This window comes from Mobula hypostoma, chromosome 3 (assembly GCF_963921235.1).
Source record: "Mobula hypostoma chromosome 3, sMobHyp1.1, whole genome shotgun sequence".
NCBI lineage: Eukaryota > Metazoa > Chordata > Chondrichthyes > Myliobatiformes > Myliobatidae > Mobula > Mobula hypostoma.
The window spans coordinates 136,697,908-136,717,777 of record NC_086099.1 but is presented as its reverse complement, the minus strand read 5'-3'; the positions used below and the strand labels follow the sequence as shown (position 1 = coordinate 136,717,777).

At 42.1% G+C, this 19,870-nt stretch overlaps 1 protein-coding gene and 1 long non-coding RNA gene across 2 annotated transcripts in view; one reads left to right on the top strand and one right to left on the bottom strand.

Annotated features, from left to right (window-relative positions):
- Window positions 1-19,870, bottom strand: part of agmo (alkylglycerol monooxygenase) — a 403,147-nt gene that overhangs the window by 212,306 nt on the left and 170,971 nt on the right. The gene's annotated exons all lie outside the window — the stretch shown is intronic.
- The window catches only part of LOC134344269 (uncharacterized), a 44,719-nt gene that overhangs the window by 21,455 nt on the left and 3,394 nt on the right, over window positions 1-19,870 (top strand). The window contains exon 3 of the long non-coding RNA XR_010017406.1: window positions 14,943-15,032. This is a non-coding gene — a long non-coding RNA (uncharacterized LOC134344269). The remainder of the gene's footprint in view (window positions 1-14,942; window positions 15,033-19,870) is intronic.

The following is a 19,870-nucleotide window of genomic DNA, read 5'->3' as shown; positions in this document are numbered from 1 at the left end:
GGAGGCATTAGAGGATGCCAGGAAATCGGAATTGATAGCTGTGGCAAAACGGGTGAATCTTGCTAAGGTGAAGTCGACAATGAGGAGAGAGGAGATACACAGAGCTATTGTAGAGCACTATGTATCTAAAGGTGTGTTTCCCCAAGGTGAGCTGGGGGAGGTGTCTATTGAAAAACCTGCTGGAGACGCGGTACAGGTACAGCTGGAAAAACTGAGACTCGAGCACGAGTTCCGGGTACGGCAGTTAGAAAGGCAGGAGAGAGAGTTAGAAAGGCAGGAGAAAGAGAAAGAGGTAGAAAGGCAAGAGAGAGAAAGACAGTTGGAGAGAGAAGAGAGAGAGAGGGACAGACAGTTGGAGAGAGAAGAGAGAGAGAGGGACAGACAGTTGGAGAGAGAGGAGAAACAGAGGGAAAGGGAATTTGAGCTGGAGAAGTTAAAGATAAGGGCCGAGCAGGGGCTCGTGCCGAACCAAGGTGGAGGGTTCCGGGCGACCCAGGAGGTTAGGCTGGTTCCCCCATTTGACGATACCGATGTGGATCGGTACTTTCTCCACTTCGAAAAAGTAGCTATAAGTCAGGACTGGCCGAGGGATAAGTGGGTTGTTTTACTTCAGAGTGTACTGAAAGGGAAAGCCCAACAAGCTTACTCCGCTTTATCCCCGGAAGATGCCCAGCAGTATGAGGTGGTGAAGGAGGCCATCCTCAGGACTTATGAGTTGGTCCCGGAGGCATACCGGCAGAGGTTCCGGAATGCGAGGAAGCGGTGGGACCGCACGTATTTGGAGTTTGCTCGCGAGATGCAAACATATTGTGAGCGTTGGTGCGCCTCGAAAGGGGTAGAGGGGGATTATGACAGACTGCTGCAACTGGTTCTGATTGAGCAGTTTAAAGGTTGTGTCCCTGAGGGTATGAGACCCTACCTCGATGAGAAAGAGGCAGCCACGTTAGCCGCAACCGCTAAGTTAGCGGATGAGTATGCGTTGACGCATAAAATGAAGGTTGCCCCGAGTAAAGGCTACCAGAAGGGTAGTCAGGACGGCGGGGAGAGTCCACCGGAAAAGTCAGAAAGTAAGCCGGGGACTAGTGAAAAGGATAAGGTAGACCGGGAGCAGTCTGGTAGGAAGTCTCCTGGGGTCGTCTGTTATAATTGTGGGAAAGTCGGACACTTTGCGTCCAGGTGCTTTGCCCCAAGGAAGGAGACGGGGAAAGGAAAAGCGGAAATTTTGAATGGCTGTATTGAGCTGTTAAGCGAACCGCTAGGGAAGGACAGGTCTGAAAAAGTCCAGGAAGGGCGCGAGAGGTTTATCTCGGCCGGACTGGTGTCAGTGAAAAAGAGGTTAAAACCAGTTCCAGTGCGGATCTGGAGAGACACGGGAGCGTGTCAGTCACTAATACTGAAGAGTGTATTAGAGTTTAGCTCAGAGACCCAGACTGGGGAGGTAGAGGTCAAAGGTGTTGGGGAAGGGACAGAGTCAGTCCCTTTGCACCAGATACATTTACAGAGCAACCTGGTCTCTGGACTAGTCACGATCGGGGTGAGGTCCGAATTACCGATGAAAGACGTGGAAGTCTTGCTCGGTAATGACATCGCCGGAGGAATCGTGTTCCCAGTCGTGAGATTGACGGGTCAGCCTGCCAGCATGGAGGCCCCGCCCGCGATGGTGAATTTGGCTGAAACATTTCTGCCAACCTTGTATGAGACAGGGTGTAGTGAGATAAGTGGTAGTGAGGGAGCTGGGACGGACGTAGCAGTAGCCGGGAAAGAATTTGTGCAGACGCAGGAGCGAGACGAGGGGCTGATGGTTTTGGCCGAGACAGCTCTCTCTGACACAGCCTTGACAAGGGAACTAGTACGCTATTGTGCGGATGAGGAAGTGCTAAGGAAGAAAGGGAAATCAAGTACAGCATCCGCAGATGAGGAGTGGGGGGTGGTGCAAAAGAGTTATGGGGATGAGGTTTTTAACATGGCCCACGAGGTACCCCCCGGTGGACATTTTGCGGTGCTGGAGGAAACAGTTGGTGGAATCATGAAAGAGAGTTACCGGCTGCCCAGGGGGAAAAATGTTATTGATCATGACCGACGCGAACTGAGACGGTCACCGGCTTTTGATATGCTAACAAACCTAGGCGGTGTTAGCGTGGAAATCAATGAAGCTAGGGGCCCCTTGATAAGAAAAAAAAACCATTTTGAAAAGATTAGGATGGGATCGGTCCGATGGGAGAAGGCTATTGTTTTGGCCAGGTCTACTGATAAGGTCTCTCCCTTAATCCCCGAAGGAGTAATTAAACGACTCGCACCCATGTGTTTGATTGTCCCGAGGAAATGCAAAGAACTGGGACGTTGGGTTATGTCGGTTACAATAGGGCGGCCAAGCAAACAACACCCATATTTTTTGAGTAATTCAGTGACTAAAGGGCTGATGAACACAGAGGTGTGTATTGGCAATTTAACACGGCTGTCTGAAGCCAGCTTGATAGTGAACCTTGGAAAAAATGAATTCGGCCACGCGAATGTCACTTACCTGGGAATTGTGGTGACACAGGGGCAGCTGGCAGTGATGCAAGCTACAGTGCAGGCTATCGCTGACCTCCCAACCCCGACAGACAAGAGGGCCCTCAGAAGGCTTTTGGAGATGGTGGGGTACTGCAGGAAGTTTTGCAATAACTCTGCGGTCAATACCCGTCCCCCTCCTACTAAGCCCTTGCGAGAGAAAATTGAGTCGGAATGGGACGACCCTTGTTATTGTGGTCCGGGACAAAACCAAATGAGAGGTTACATTGGTCGCAATTCATCAGTGTTTTTGGCCACTATGAAGTTTGCTGAGTTGGAGCCTGGTCTAAGGGATTATTAATAACACGTGTAAAAGGAACAGAAAATGTGATGACTGTCTGTCAAGGTGTTGACAGCTTCAAATTCTCTGTATTAGCTAAATAACTGTTAAAGATGTATATTGTGTATGTATCAGATAATGTAGTCATGTTTGTAATTTTTACCTCCCGGTAAAAATCCTTAAAGGGGGGAAGTGTTACGAGAATACACATAAAATTAAGATGTTTGCTGGCCTGGGCTAGCATCAGTGGCATCAGCAGTTGGTCTGCCACCTGCCCTCAGGGGAAGGAGAGATAAGGAACAATGGAGCAGCGTCTGGAGATGTGTAATGAAGGGATGTGGGAGGAAGAGCTGTCTGGAGCGGCTCCCCCCTTTGAAGCCTGAACTGTTTGAAGTGATGGACAGGCGATACCCCAGCAGGGGGATAAAAAGGGACAGGTTCGCTAAGACAGACACACACGCCACCCGAGGTAACGAGACCCTGGAAGCGGTGCGCTTCTCATGAGTGGGTGAGAAGTACCGGACAACGACAAGGGTGGAAAGGTACGATCAGCGGGAACCCGGTGTGTGTCCGCCCTTGCCTGGGTGCCGGGTTCACTGCAGAGGATCGACCGCATCTGGAGGAGGGGTCACAGTCGGTGACCTCAGGTGACATCACCAAGGACCTGCCCAAAAAGCTGTTTGTGAGCCATCTCACTGGTCTGTGAGCCATCCTGCTGGTCTGTGAGTGAAGCCGTTCTGAATGATGAGTTGTTCCTATTCTATCTCTCTCTTCCCCCACATTGTCCACCGCCATGGCAACGATTACTGCGAACTGAACTACTAAACTGGACTGAACTTTGAGTCATTTTGAAATTGGTCATTTACCCCTAGACAACGATAGAGCTTGATTGATGCTGTTATCTTAATTCTGTGCACATGTGTGGTTATCATTGTTGAATTGTTGCATTTATTATCCTTTCGATTACTGTGTTGCTTGTTTCTTTAATAAAACTTTCTTAGTTCTAGTACTCCAGACTCCAACTGAGTGATCCATTTCTGCTGGTTTGGCAACCCAGTTACGGGGTACGTAACACATTGAACTTTGAAGACTGATATTTGGAGCCATTGGATGCTGTAAAGGCTGTTTAATGTCAATCACTTTCAAGAAATCAGTGTGACCAGAAGCCATTGGACAGATCTATGCAAGATTTATACGTTTTATGAGTCAACCTTTGGAACATTTGTTGTAATGGTTGCTGGGATGAAATCAGGATGATGTGTTTATTTAGGATGATGTAGTCGATGACCAGTCACTACTGTCCATCAGGCTTTGCTACGCTGAACATGGCAGGTTCAGTTGAAACGGCTCTTTTATCAAAATACCTTGTTTACAGAGGAAATCTACAGTTTCCTATAGGGATTGCTTTCCAATATGTTTGAGAATATGCCACTGTTTTTGACATGGGAAAGGATTGCATCCTATTTAGTCAGTTTAACATCAGCCATCTCATGGTGGTTAGGATGTTGTTGTTGGTGGTCATAACATTTGTGCAAAATATGTTTCAATTTCACTCTGATCTTTTTTATCCTGATGAGAATCAAGCTGTTTCTAAATGTGTGTCTCATTCATCTGATGTAGTTGCATCAGTTGTTAATTTAATTATATTATGGACCCAACAGGAAGCATCCGGTATTCCTATTAGAAGTGCTAGTTTATCATAATCTGGGGCAAACTGGAATAAAGGCTTTACGGCTATTTTTTATTGTTTGTTTAATCCCATATACTTGTACGGGAACTTTAAAAGTTGGGCACTTTAGTTTGTTTCCTTGTATACCTGCAATTTTGCTAAAAAATACGAGCTTTGGCATACAGAAAGGTGAGACCAGATATGCCTGGATCCACTTCATCAGTGGGAGCATTGAGTAGAATTGTGTCTGGAATTCGCCTGTGCAATCTCTATTACATTAACATTCCCTGAGCTGCAGGGGAGGGAGTGAACATTTGGGATGGGTCCTGTCTCTTTGTCTCTTTAGAGGGTGAAAGGTGAGGCGGGTCTCGTGGTGTGTGGTCAGTTTCCTACTCTTCTCCATCATATCGATGGGGCCTCTGAATTTTCCCTCTGTCCCAGAAGGAATACCTTGGTCTAAAACTTTCTTCCTCAAAGAAAGGGGCTGGAGATAAATGTTGTAGCCTATACCTGGTGTCCAGCCATGCAGACTATGGATGAATATCTCTGCCTGAGGCAGGTGGTCTCCAGGGAACTTGCCTGGTTTGCTGATGTGTCCTCCCTGCTGAGGGGCTGTTGTACAAGTATGCTGTGAATGTGATGAACCTGAGAGATGAGATTGGTTTGATGGCAATGTTACTGACCCAACATTTCCTTTAGAGGGAAAAGGGGAGGACCCTGTGCCGGCACTCATTGCCCTTGGGTGGGAATGAGTGGTAATCCTGCGATTGCCATGTGATCTCTTCAACAACCTAAAATCGTTCATGTATTGGGTGTTGTAAAGGGCTATTCCGCACATTCTGTGGAGATTTTCACTGTGATAAAGGTAGCTCATTATAGAATGATGAACTACATTAGGTCCCAGTCTGCCCTTGCCATTTGTTCTCCAATCTTATAAGCTGTTCAGTATTTCACTCAGTACAGTACTAAGTTCTCCGTGGAAATCTCCACTATTAGTTTGGTTATAAATCCAGACATATATCTGATACGGATTTTCACACTGATGTGGAGGTGGTACTAAGGCTCTGGAAAATGACGTTAATAAGAATTGCTGAATATGTTGATCATGACTGGCCCAGAAGGCCTATAACCTCCTGGCATTCTGAAATAGACAGTTCAGAATTCCTTCAGCATCAGCTCGAGGTGTGGTGCATACTGCCTGCAAATTCTGAACAGCCAGAAACATGATTGGAAGTTTGTACTGGGAAAGCTGCAGCAGATCCCTGTACAGGAACAGGTCCTGTATTCTTTTACTGGCTACAGTCAATCTTTTCACTAATTCTAGTGCATGCTCCCAAGCATCTGTTCTCCAGATTTCATTAGTTCCTCTGGGACTTACTGGTGTGGGCGCTACCTCATGTGTGCCTGGAAGGAATACATAATATTCCCAGGCATTGGGATTAACATATGGGTCACCAGGTTCTATCACATAAGCATGTGGTCCCCACCCGAGTGTTTGGTTTCTATCCAAAAAGGAGCCAATTTGTCTCCATGAATCACAAATTATTGCTACATTGTTGGGATCTGGTACACATTGTGATGATCTGAGTTCAGCAGGTCGTACAGCGGGGTTTGGTCTGTCTATTCTTAATCCTACTCCATTTTCTATTCCTTCATCATTTCTGTTTCTGATTTGAAGAATAAATTATTCATCATGTTCAATCTGAGGGGCAGTCAGAGCATTATCCCATATTTCTGATCTATTATTAACACACTTGCCTGTGCGACTACTGGAGCCAGGGTGTCAGCCATTTTGTAGTGCCAAGAGATCTCTGAGTTGGGCTACTGATAAATAATAATTATTTCCTAAATAATACTTATGGTATAATGTGACCACATTGGATACCAACTTGAGGAGTTGGGTTTACTGATCTTGTTTGCAAAGTTTACTGAGATTGCAGATACATAAATATGCTCACGTTGAGTTTGTAGCTATTGCCCAGTTGTTACAAATGATATCTGGAACATCTGTGTGTAAAGAACCAGCCCATAAATTATAAGTAAAAACTTTGTAAAATTCAGAACAAGATTGCCAGTCTTTCAGGTGAAGGAACCATTTTCATAATATGTCCAGAGCAGAGCTTTGATATTTAATCTTTCTTCATTTAATCTTGATTTCAGTCATTTTCCCCTTGCCTGCTGCTTATAGCTTCAGACTGAAATCTTAAGTTAAAAGTTTAAGTGGAGGAACATCATACAGCACTGCTTAGTCTTGTGAGCAAGACAAAGGTTGTCCACAATAAGTTTGCTTTTTATTCCACGGTGAAGTTGCTTTTAATTCTTACAAGTTACACATGTACGAAGAATGCACTTAAATCAGTCCTATCTTTAAGATGACAATTAAGAATTATTCACATGCTATTTATTGAATAATAATTTTAAATAAGGTTGTATCATCAGCAAATATTTGGCAACCCGGATTACACTGCATTAATCTATGAGCAATCTTTGGTGCCAATTTCTTCCGTAAATTGAAGATACCTCAAACAGCATGTATAAAAGTGAGACTCCAACAGACTTCATATAAATGAAAATCTCTTTGGGAAGCTGATTATGTTCTTTCCTGTTCTCAAGGACACCAATTTGAAATCTCTTGCAGAATAGTTCACAAGCAAATTCACACCAATGCAGAACATGTGCAAAGCAGAGCCCAGGTATTAAGTTCCAACTAAAGCATAAGAAATAAGCAATTATAAACATGATGCAGGACAAAGACACTGCAGTCAAAGAGAGAGAGTGAGAGAGAGGGTAAAAAGGAGGGAGAGAGGAAAAGCAAGGAAAGATGAATATAAAAAGATACAGAATGAGGGAGATAACATTGTAGTAAAAATGATTTCTATTGGCTAATGTTACAGCTTTGCAAGTATTTGATATTTTCTAGAGCTCTCAAATTTCCTGAAGTCTAGGTAGGGTAGAATGCCAGGTGCTGAAGTATTTATTTTATTGACTGTAAAATCCAATGGCTCCCAATTTCTGTTAGGCTCACAAATATTCTCCCTAGAGTAGCGCTGTATTGGGAAAACGAGCAAAGGACACACAAAGTGGGTCAAGGTAAGAGAAGAGGAAAGAAGGCATTAGAGGATGAGAGTTTTTGTCATAAGGCCATGTCTGTCCAAAGTATTTCAGGGACAATTCTCTCCACCTGAGCTTCAGGAAGTAGTTGAATTTGTCTCCTTCCACCTGAGACATCCATGTCAAGGTGCTCATCCAACCGAGTTTCATTTGTCCTTTTTTATGCCCCATATTGCTCTAAACTTTTCCTATCCATGTACTTTTCTAAAGATTGTTATTAATCCTGCCACAACCACATCCTCTGACAGCTCACTCCATATTCACAGCACTCTCTGTGTTCAAAAAGTTGCCCTTGTTTCCTATTAAATCTTTTCCCCTTCACCTTTAACCTGTGCCCTCTAATTCTTGATTCTCCATCTCTGGGGGGAAAAATCTCTCATAATTTTATGCACCCTTTTAAAATCACCCCTTAGTCACCTCTGCTCCAACCTTTCTCTATAACCAAGTTCCTTGAGTCCTGGTAACATTCTTATAAATATTTCCTATGCTCTTTCCAAGTTAATGGCAACTTCTCTATATCAGGGTGACTAAAACTGAGCACAATACTCCAAGAGCAGCTTCACCACTAACCTTTACAACTGCACCACGACTTCTGAAATTCTATACTCAATGACCAGAAGTCAGGCTAAAAGCCGCCTTCACCACCCTGTCTACCTGTGACTCCACTTTCAGGGAACGAGTACTCCTCGGTCCTTCTGCTCTACCACATTCTGCACATCCCTGTCATTCATGATGAAGACCCTACCCTGGTTTGACTTCCCAGAATGCAACACCTCACACTTAACTGTATCAGACTTCACTTGCTACTTACCCAGTTGATCAAAATCCCAATGTAATTCCTGATAACCTTCTTTGTTGACTATGACACCACCAGTTAGTGTCATCTGCTGAGGTTTGAGATTTTTGCAATATCTTGTATGCTTTATGGTGTTCTATTACTGAATCACATATGCCGTCTATTCAGAGAGCAATGAGTACATTTCATTCACTGTTGCCAGATAACAGCAGGTACAGCAGATTTCCCAAAGGTGGAAGGTGATAATGACTAAATATTATCTTGTGGCTTCAACAGATGCACTGCAACCAGAAGAGATGCTAGTCTGTCAGTATCCATCTAGTGTGTGATAAAATACCACCATTTGGATTGCTATTTCTATGATTCCATGATGGAAAGGAAGTGTAGCTCTATCAGCTCCAGCCCATTAGCTACTGAACCCGTGCTTATGCACCACGTAGTCCTGCAAGAATGAGGGATGTTGTAAATAGAGTATTGAGCCTATCACACAAATTCCTGACAATGGACGTGAGACTTCAGTGTAAAGCTTTCAGTAGTGTCAATGAGGGCACATGGATAATGGTCAAGCTCTGACTGACATAGTTTATTGGGAGATGACTCCACACATCCACAGGTGCCTGGTGAACTGAGCAGCAGCTGAGGCTAATGGTGTTTGTGGCATTTGATGATCCATTCACTGACAAATTACCTGAAGTCACGAACCTCACGCAGCCATGAACACATGTCCTAGGGTTTAAATCCTGGCTATGACCACCACAGCTCTCCCTACCCACTATCTTTGAGTTTTTTGTCTGGAAGCCCAACTGAATCCTGTTCCATAAAACTTCCCAACTTTTGCTGCAGCTATAGTGTGCCTCTGCTTCAGAATTAACCAGAGCAGCTCAAGCCCAAATTGAAAAGTCATCAAACTGAAAATTTAACTCTGTATCTCTTCATAGATGCTAGCTAACTTATTGAGTAATTCAAGCATTTCCTGTTTTAATTTCAGACTTCCAGCATCAGCAGTATTTTCTGGGGTTTCCCCAATAACAGTTGGCATTTGAGATTAAACAATATGATCTAATATTGATTGTTGTTAACCACCCACAATTATTTTAGGAAATAAGGAAAAATACATGTGTTACAGCAACCAGCAAAGATATAGATCAACAAGCAGAACAAATGTGTAATATTGTCTACATCAGAAAGAAAAGACATGGGTTAAACACACATTAAAAATACAATTCCCATTCTTAGAACATATTACATAGAACATTACAGCGCAGTACAGGCCTTTTCATCCACAATGCTGTGCTGACCTTTTAACCTATTCTAAGTTCAATCTAACCACTCCCTCCTACACAATCTGCCCTCTTCCATCATCCATGTGTCTATCTGAGATTTTTTAAATGCTCCTGAAGTATCTGCCTCTACCCTCAACACTGGCAGGGTGTTCCACACATATACCACCTCTGTGTAAAGAATTTATCCCTGACATATCCGCCCCCCCCCAATACTTTCCATTAATCACCTTAAAATAATGCCCCCTTGAATAAGGCATTTCAGCTGGGAAAAAGTCTCTAGCTATCCACTCAATCTCTGCTCTTATTATCCTGTACACCTCTATGAAGTCATCTCTCATCCTCCTTCACTCAAAAGAGAAAAGCTCGAGCTCACCCAAACTACTCATAAGATATGCACTCTAGTTCAAACAGCAATCTGGTAAATATCCTCTGCACCCTCTCTAAAGCTTCCACATCCTTCCTGTAATAAGGCAAACAAAACTGAATACAATATTCCAAGTGTGGTTTAACAAGGTTTTATACAGCTGCAACATTATCTAGCAGCTCTTGAACTCAATCCACCGATTAACGAAGGCCAACACACCATACATGTTCTTATCAGCCCTATCAGCTTACACAGCAACTTTGAGGGGTCTATGGATGTGGACCCCAAGATACCTCTGTTTCTCCACACTGCTAAAAATCCTGCTGTTAACCCTTTAATCCCTCTTCAAATTCAAACTTCCAAATGAATCCCTTCACACTTTACTGGTTGAACTCCATCTGTCACTTCTAAACCCAGCTCTGTATCCTGTCAATGTCCCTAAATCAACCCTCCATACTATCCACAACTCTACTAAACTTTGTATCATCTGCAAACTTGCAAACCACCCTTCCACTTCCTCAACAAAGTCACTTATAAAAATCGCAAAGAGCAGGGGTCTGTCGAATATTAAAAGGCCTAGATAGAGTGGACGTGAAGAGGATGTTTCCTATAGTGGGGGAGTCTAGGACCACAGGACACAGCCTCAGAATAGGATGGCCCTTTGGAGCAGAGATATGGAGGGATTTCTTTAGCCAGAAGGTGGTGAATCGCTGGAATTCATTGTTAAAGATGGTTGTGGATATATTTAAAGTGGAGATCTTATGGTCCTATGGGTCCCAGAACAGATCCCTGCAGAACTCCACTGGTCACCATCCTCCAGACAGACAACTTCTGACTCCTATGGGCAAATTAATTCTGTATGCAAACAGGCATGTTTCCCGGTCAAATGCCTCCTGTGTTTCTAAATGAGCCCATCATAGGGAACCTTATTACAAACCTTACCAAAATCCAGAAACGCCACATCCACCGCTCTAAAACTTAGCCTTCATTTTCTGGTTCAAGTACTTTCCAAGCAAATGAACTGATTCTCATCATAAATCAACCTGAACAAAATATTCAATCAAAGTATTTCGTTCACAGAACAATAAGCAACAAAGAATAATTCAGGATACACAGATATGAGTAATCTAAGTTATGACTATGATGTTTTTTAATTGTAAGCTAACTTAAAAATAACAAGGCAAAATGCTTGTTTAAATGAGAAGGAGGAACCTCCATAGAATCTCCATAGAAGGGAAAAACATTAAACTATAATTTGGACCTTGAATCTAAATATGGTGTGATTCATTCCTTTAGTATAAATATCTTGAGTCATTTGATTGACTGTAGTAGATGAATTACAGAAAGCATTGCTTTATTTTCATTCCAACGTTCTCCCATTTCTGTCAAAGATTTTGACTTGGGTTGAGGCAGTTCATGGCCAATAGCCAACTAAAGTATGCCGCCTACAAGAGTGAAACTAAATAGTGGGTATCAGAACACAACCTGATCACGGGTGCCTTTACCATCAATCCTGATCCTCTTTCCACCATTGCTCAATATGCATCTTCAAACAATGATTCCTTGGCCATGCTTCAGAGATGACTAAATCTCCTTTGAGTCTGACAGTTCTGACTATTGCTCTCATTACAACCATTTGACTACGCACTACCCAGAGAATGAACCCAGCACCAGTCCGTTTATCTTAATTCCACATCCAGCATTACAGTCGCAAATAAGCCACTGAAGGAACCATCTGTGTTTGATGGTATGATTATGATGGTATGTTTGTGTGGAAGTGCTGAAAGTAGAAAACGTGCCCCCTGACTAACAGTATGTAACATAGAATGTCAGCTTGGTGATGGATTTCAGTTCTGATTAATCCACTGAGTTTCCAAAACAATATAATATAGCTCTGGGTGTAAACTATTTTTCAGTGTGTGGTATAATTTCTTTCTGCATATTCACTAAGAGAATAAAAGAAATGTTCCATAGTAATCAAGGATTCTAACAAAGGAATATCAACTGCAAACAAATAGAACAGACTGCTCCTTACATTTTCATTAGCATGCAATTTTTATCTGGGCTTTTACATTGGAGAATGTGATGATTAGAAATCTATTCTGACACTTCCTTCTACAGAGAGTCATTAGTTTGTGTACCTCCTTAATGAATCTGACTGAATGACTCCTCTCCAGGTAATCATAACCTGAATCAGGAAGTGCCAGTTAGGATTATTAATTAAGTGCCAAATTAGATGAAATTATATCAAAAGCAAAGTGAAATCAGGGAAAGAAAACAGGACTAAGAGACAAAACTCACTAAGTCACAGGTTTCTTTTACAATTATTCAAATATTATTAACATTCTTAAGGTATGTCTCTTCACACTGGTAAATACTACCTAGAGCTTCGATAGAATCAAGGCAAATGAAAAAGCAACATTTGAAATTCCACCTTTAAGGTTGTTGAAAGTTGCTGTCCAATTTACACTTGAGTAATACTGAGTGCTGACAGCTTCACTCTTGCTTTCACTGCGAATTCATGTTCATTATTTTTTTAATCCAGACATAACAGTGCACTTTCTAATACAAAGACAGTCATATTATTTTACAGCAGAATCATTCTTTCCAAAATAAATAACTTAAAGTGGTACTGTCAATTAAACAGCCCAGATATATTACATTGTTTATTTATTCCTATTTTTGGGCGCCATGGTAGTGTAGCGGTTAGCGTGAAGCTATTACAGCTTGGGGCATTCCAGAGTTCGAAGCTCAGTTCTGGCACCGTTCTTTAAGGAGTCTTTGTATTTCCTCCCCGTGGGGTGCGTGGGTTTTATCCAGGAGCTCTGGTCTCCTCCCACAGTCCAAAGATGTACTGGGTAGGTTAAATAATCATCATCCCGTGATAAGGCTAGGGTTAATCAGGGTGGCGGGGTTGCTGGGGCAGCATGGCTACAAAGGGCCACAGAGGCCTACTCTGCGCTGCATTGCTAAGTAAATAAATATAGCGCGTGGATGTGCATGTGGCTGACAAGGCCAGAGTTACTGCCCTTCCCAAATTATCCTTCCGAAGTAGTCAGTCACCTTTCTCTTAACTCCAGCAGTCCCACGATGCTGTCAGGGATGGAGTTCTAATGATAAAGGAAAAAACAAGTTTCCAAATCAGGATGTTGACAGAGTTAGGGCAGGGGGGAATGTACAGGTGGCAAAATTCCCATAATCCTCTACCCTTGTCTTCCTCGAAGATTTGGGGCTGGGGGGCGGTAGTAGCAAAGGTTGGTAAATGCAGTACACATTGTAGGTGGCACATCTTGTCACTTATGTGCACAGATATTATGGAAATGAATATTTAGGGTGGTGAATGTGGTGCCAATCAATAGAACATAGATGCAGATTTGTACTAAAGTCCCCCTCCTGTTTATCACCCATCCCTATGTATCTACCTAAAACTCCACCAAAGTGCCTGTTTCCACTACTATCTCTGGTAACTTAGTCCAGACACCTACCACTCTCTGCATGAAAAACTTGTCCCACACATCACCTTTAAACTTCCTCCCTCTAACCTTAAAAGTGTTTGATACTTCTATCCTGGGAAACAGATCCTGATTGTCTACCTTGTCTATACCTCTTGTAGTTTTAAGAACCTCTATCACATAGATATTCCCTCAGTGTCTGACGCCTTTAAAAATCTGGTTGAAAGCTGCAACAGCAATCATCTCTTAATTAACATCAGCAGAACCAAAGAGCTGGAGGTCTATGAGCCGCTTCTCATTAGGGGATCATTAGCCAGAAGTGGAGAGGGTTAGTAATTTTAAGTTCCTTGGCATTATCATATCAGAGAATCTACCTAGGACCAGCACGTAAGTGTCATTACAAAGAAAGCATGACAGCATCTCTACTTTCTTAGAAGTTTGTAACAATTCATCATCTAATACTTTAGATGCATGGTGGAGATTATCCTGACTGGTAATATCACAAGCTAGAATGGAAACACCAATGCTCAAAAACGGATATAGGCTACAAAGAGTTGTGGATGCAGTCCATCACAGGCAAAGCCCTCCCCATCATCGAACATATCTACGAAGAGCACTGCCACAAGAAAGCAGCATCCATCATCAAGGACGCCTGCCATCCAGGCCACGCTCTCTTCTCTCTGCTGTCATCAGGAAGGTGGTACAGAAGCCTCAGATCCCACACAACCTGGCTCAGAAAACATTATTACCCTTCAAGCATCATGCTCCTGAACCAGCATAGATAACTTCACTCACCTCAACTCAGAACTGATTCTACATCTTATAGACCATCTTACGAGGACTCTACAACTCATGTTCTCAATATTATTTATTTATTTGTATGTTTGCTTCTTGTATTTGTGGTTGTTTGTCAGTTTTCTTTGTAGTTCTTCATTGATTCTATTGCATTAATTTGTTCTACTCTGAATGCCTGCAAGAAAATGAATCTCAGGACAGTACTGTATATGGTGATGTAAATTTACTTTGATAATAAATTCACTTTAAACTTTGAAAGGTACTCTAAGGAGAACAAACCAAGTTTGACCAACGTGTCTACATAGTTCATACCCTCTAATCTAGAGAGCATCCCAGTATATTTCTTCCGTAATTTTCCACAGTCTCCACATCCTTCCTATAATGGGCATCCAAAACTGCAGACAATACTCCAAATGTGGTTGGACTAAAGTTTTATACCACTGCAGCATGACTTCCTTATTCTTATACTCAAGTAGAATACTTACACAAAATTCCTTAAATGGTGTCAGAGCTGCAAGTGACATGTATTCCAGCATAATCCTGACATGTGTCTTGCAGATGATGGAAAGTTTTTGGATTGTCAAGAGGTGAGCTACTCAGTGAAGGATAACAAGCTTCTGAATCTCTGACTTGCTCCCACAGCCACAGGATTTATGTGACTGAACCATTACGTTTCTGGACAATGGCAACTCAGGATGGTGACGGTAGGGAATTTGGAGATGATATGTCAAGGTAAGTGATTAGACTCTCTCTTGTTGGAGAGAATTAATGCTTTGTACTTGTACACCATAACCATTTTAATTTCTGCAAGGTATGTCTCCTGCTACTGAAGTGTTTTTGTCTTGATGCAGATTTATCAGTTTTAGACAATACAGCTTAATAACTAAGTTAGTAACACTCATTTCACCTTTGAATTTAGCTCTTTGTTAGGGCCAATGTTGTAATGATGTGGTTTTGGTAAATCCCAAATTTAGCATGTCAGCGTTAGCCAATGCACTTGATAACACTGTCAATGGCATCTTCCATCATTTTGCCAGTTAACGAAAGTAGACAATTTGGGCAGTAGTTATGCAGATGGTCCCCCTTTTGCCCTTCATTTAGATAAGAAACACTTAGTCAATTGTCCATATTGTGGGGCAGATACCATAACTGCTGCTGAAGAGTGATATTCAGAACTTCAGGGCTGCTCAGCCATTCAGCTAATAATCCAAGTGTATGCACTGTTTGCACATTTGCTTTATACTCTTTGAGCATTTTCTAATTTAAAAAGTTGTCTACATCCTTGAATATATTTGCAGTGGTGATCAAAAGTTTGTGAGCCCTGTAATTTTTTTTCTATTTCTCCATAAATATGACCTAAAATGTGATCAGATCTTCACGCAAGCCCTAAAATTAGATAACGAAAACCCAATTAAATAAATAACACAGAAAAATTGTACAGGTCAACATTCACTAATCCGACTACTTGTAATCCGGTTCCTTCGATAATCCACACTGATTTCAAATTTTCCGGGCCACCGTACCAATTTGCTGCGCATTGTTTTGGTTGCGCTAGATCTGCTCACGTGTTAGCGCACTCTTGTAAGCACAGACAGGCGATTCCTGCTTGTTTTCCTGCATTTATTCATATCATTTACATGAGGCGTGGCCGCCCGGCACCCGCCCGACTCACCCGCCAGCAGCGGGGGAGCTGGTGTGCGCTGGGTCAGTCTGCCTTCTCACCTGTCTTCCGGTAGTTGCGCACTGCCCTCTGGCGTCACCCGACCAGCGCTCCGTTCTCTTCTGCCTACGACCTCAGATCAGACGTGGTGACCGGCTGAATTTAAGCAGATTACTAAGCAGAGGAAAAGAAACTAACGAGGATTCCCTCAGTAACTGCCAGTGCAATTTAGTCTTTGGAGTAACTGCAAGTCTGTGTCTTTGCTATCGCTTAGCTCAAGCTTGAGTGCTGGTAGTGGGTGCGCTTTATTTTTTTGCCAGTGGGGAGGGGGAATCTGTTGCTCACTGCCGCTTACGCGCGGGAGGGAGGGAAACGGGGGGGGGATCTTAGGGGCTCTAACATTTAACTGTCGTTCATTCTTTGGGGCACTCCTCTCTTTTCGTAGATGGTTGAGAAGAAAAAGCATTTCAGGATGTATATTGTATACATTTCTCTGACATTAAATGAACCTTTGAATCCTTTGATAATTTAAAGGTATGATCAGGTGGTTAGCTATTGCTTAATGTGATCCTTCTGTAATTCGGCATTTTCACTAATCCGGCACTCCTCAGGTCCCAATGGTGCCAGATTATAGAAGGTCAACCTGTACTTCATTTATCTGAGAAAAATGATCCAACATTACATCTATTTGTTGGAAAATATATGTGAACCTAGAAACATAGAAAACCTACAGGACAATACTGGCCCATTGGCCCACAACGCTGTGCCAAACATGTATTTACTTTAGAAATTACCTTGGGTTACCCATAGCCATCTATATTTCTAAGCTCCATTTACCTATCCAGGAGTCTCTGAAAAGACCCCATTATATCCGCCTCCACCACCGTTGCCGGCAGCCTATTCCATGCACTCACCACTCTCTGCGTGGGGGGGGAAAAAACTTACCCCTGACATCTCCTCTGTACCTACCTCTGGGGTAATGCCTTCTACAAAAGCTATTTAGAGACAGATGCTCCAATCAATGAGATAACATTGGAGGTGTGGATTGTACAGGTGCCCTACCCTATAAAAAAGACACACAAGGTCAGCTTACTGACAGAACCTGCTCTTCTCAAGAATGATCTGTTTAAGTGCACCATACCTCAATCAATACAACTTTCAGAGGACACTAGAAGAAGAACTGTAGAGATACATGAAGCTGGAAAAGGCTATATAAGCAATTCTAAAACCCTGAGTGTTCATTAGTCCACAGTAAGAGAAATTGTCTATAAATGCAGGAAGCTCTCTCGAGGAGTGGGCAACCGGCAAAGATCACAGCAAGAGCACAATGTACAGTGCTGAAGGAGGTGAAAAAATAGCCCAGCGTAACAGCAAAAGATCTGCAGAAATCTCTAGAATTTGCTAAAGTCTCTGATCATGCGTCCATTATAAGAAAAACACGGAACAAGAATGGTGTTCATGGAAGGACACCTACGGAGGAAACCACTGCTCTCCAAAAAAACATTGCTGCATGTTTCAAGTTTGCAGAAGACCACATGTTCTACAATGTTTCCGGGACGATGTTCCACAATGCTTCTGGGACAAAGTTCTGTGGACAGATGAGACAAAAGTTGAACTTTTTGGCAGAAATGAACATTGCTATGTTTGGAGGAAAAACCATTCTGCACTATAACACCAGTACCTCATCCCAACTGTGAAGCATGGTGGAAGGAGCATCATGGTTTGGGACTACTTTGCTGCCTCAGGGCCCAGACAGCTTGCAATCATTGAGGGCACAATGAATTCAAAGTTGTATCAAGACATGTTACAGGAGAATATCAAGGTAGCAGTCCATCACCTGAAGCTTAATAGAAGTTGGATAATGCAACAAGACAATGATCTGAAAGACAAGATTAATCAACAATGGAATGGTTTAAAAGAAGAAAATTTGTGTTTTGGAATGGCCGAGTCAAAGTCCTGACCTTAGTCCTGTAGAAATGTTGTGGAAGGACCTAAAGCAAGCAGTTCATGCAAGGAAGCCCACCAATATCCCTGAGTTGAATCAGTTCTGTAAGGAGAAATGGCTTAAAATTCACCCAAGCCAATGTGCAGGACTGATCAACTGTTACTGGAAATGTTTGGTTGAAGTTATCGCCGGGCAAGCGGTGGGGTGGGGGGGGGGGGCGGGGGGCACGCCATTACTAAAAGCAAAGGTTCACACACTTTTTCTAATATATATAATATTGGATAATTTTTCTCAATATATAAATGAACAAGTATAATGTTGTTTGTGTTATTTATTTCATTGGGTTCTCTTTATCTAGATCTAGGACGTATGTGAAGATCTGATCACACTGTAGGTCATATTTACGCAGAAATAGAAAATTCTACAGGGTTCACAAACTGTGGCAGAGAATTCCACAGGTTCATTATCCAAATGAACAAATTTCTCCCAATGAAAATCAAAAGAAAACTACTCCAGATGCGATTAGTCTGAAATTTTTAAAAAGTTGTAAATATGCAAAAGGTCAAGTAGTATCTCTGGAAAGAGAAACTCAGTTAGCATTTTAGGTCTAAGACAATTCATCAGAACCGGGAAAGAGAGAAAGTAAGCTGGTTACAGGTGCAGAGAACGAGGGAGTCAGATAAGTAGAAAAGAGGGAACAGTCTGAGAGAGTGAAACAGAATAAGTAAACTGGGAGCTTGATATATATTATGCTTTTTTAGTCTTATTGCGAACACCCCATTGCAAGAACGTTGTTCCTCACTCCCTTGCCTGTATACCACTGTACAAAAAAATCTGGTGGATCATTCTGTGGGTGGGACTGATGCTGGTGAGCTATATTCACAAATATCACTATTCGTTCTGGTGAAATACTCCTAGAGTGTGATTACTTGGTGAGCTCCAGTATTTAGGCTTCATATGTTGAAAACTCCTAGGTTTACACTCTCTTGCCAATATACCACAGTACCACCACATTTTGTGGATCTCTCCTGTAGCTAGGACAGGACATTACATGAAGTTTATTGGAAGAGTCTGGCAAATGGTGAGCCTCATCCATAAATGATTGTGTTTCAGCTTGATTATCATACTCATGACATTTAATTTCCAAAAATAAATCTGCATTAAAATATGAGTCAGTCATAGCAGGAAAACTTTGCAGTTTTCTGATCTACTCCCAGCTCAGCAAGCTTCCAAATCATCAATTATAATCTGAAATAATTCAAATGTTAAGCTGTATCAGCTTAAAAAAAAGGAAAACATCTTGCATTTAATTCACACATTTGGTCAATTTATAAATGCTACCAAGCACTTTACAGCAAATGAAGTAATTCTAAAATTTTGTGTTACATCAATGCAAATCAGCAGACCTTTTCTGAACATTCTATCATATAGACCAGACATTTGGTTCTTTCAAAAAAATGCTCATAAAAAGGGCAGCAAAGAATATGGCAAATTAATGTCAGTCCTCTGAATTGATTTTTTTTTCCAAGAGGCACAGACATAGATTCTTTTCACTTAACTATGTGGAAAATTTAGTGATTGAATGGTTAATAAAAATGAACATGTTACACATTTTATTCATTATATGGTTTAGTAATTTCTGTCTTCGCAATTTACTTCAAACATTTGGTAGCAAAGGAAACCAAGTAATCTACTTGGATACAAGGAGAAAATTGATGGTATTGCATTCCTTTTGTAGCTGTAATCCTCCAAAGAATATAGCATAGCGTGTCAACCGTTTCCTAATGCATTCCGTTACCAGCAGGCAGTGCACTGAGGCTTAGGCGCCCAGGGTAGTACCTGAGGATGGATGAATGATGTAACCTGTTAAACATAAGTGAACATACTCATCTATTACTTCCCCTGAGGTAAAGTAACTGGACTTTACACGCACATTTTTTTCTCATGTGCTTTTCAATAACTGCT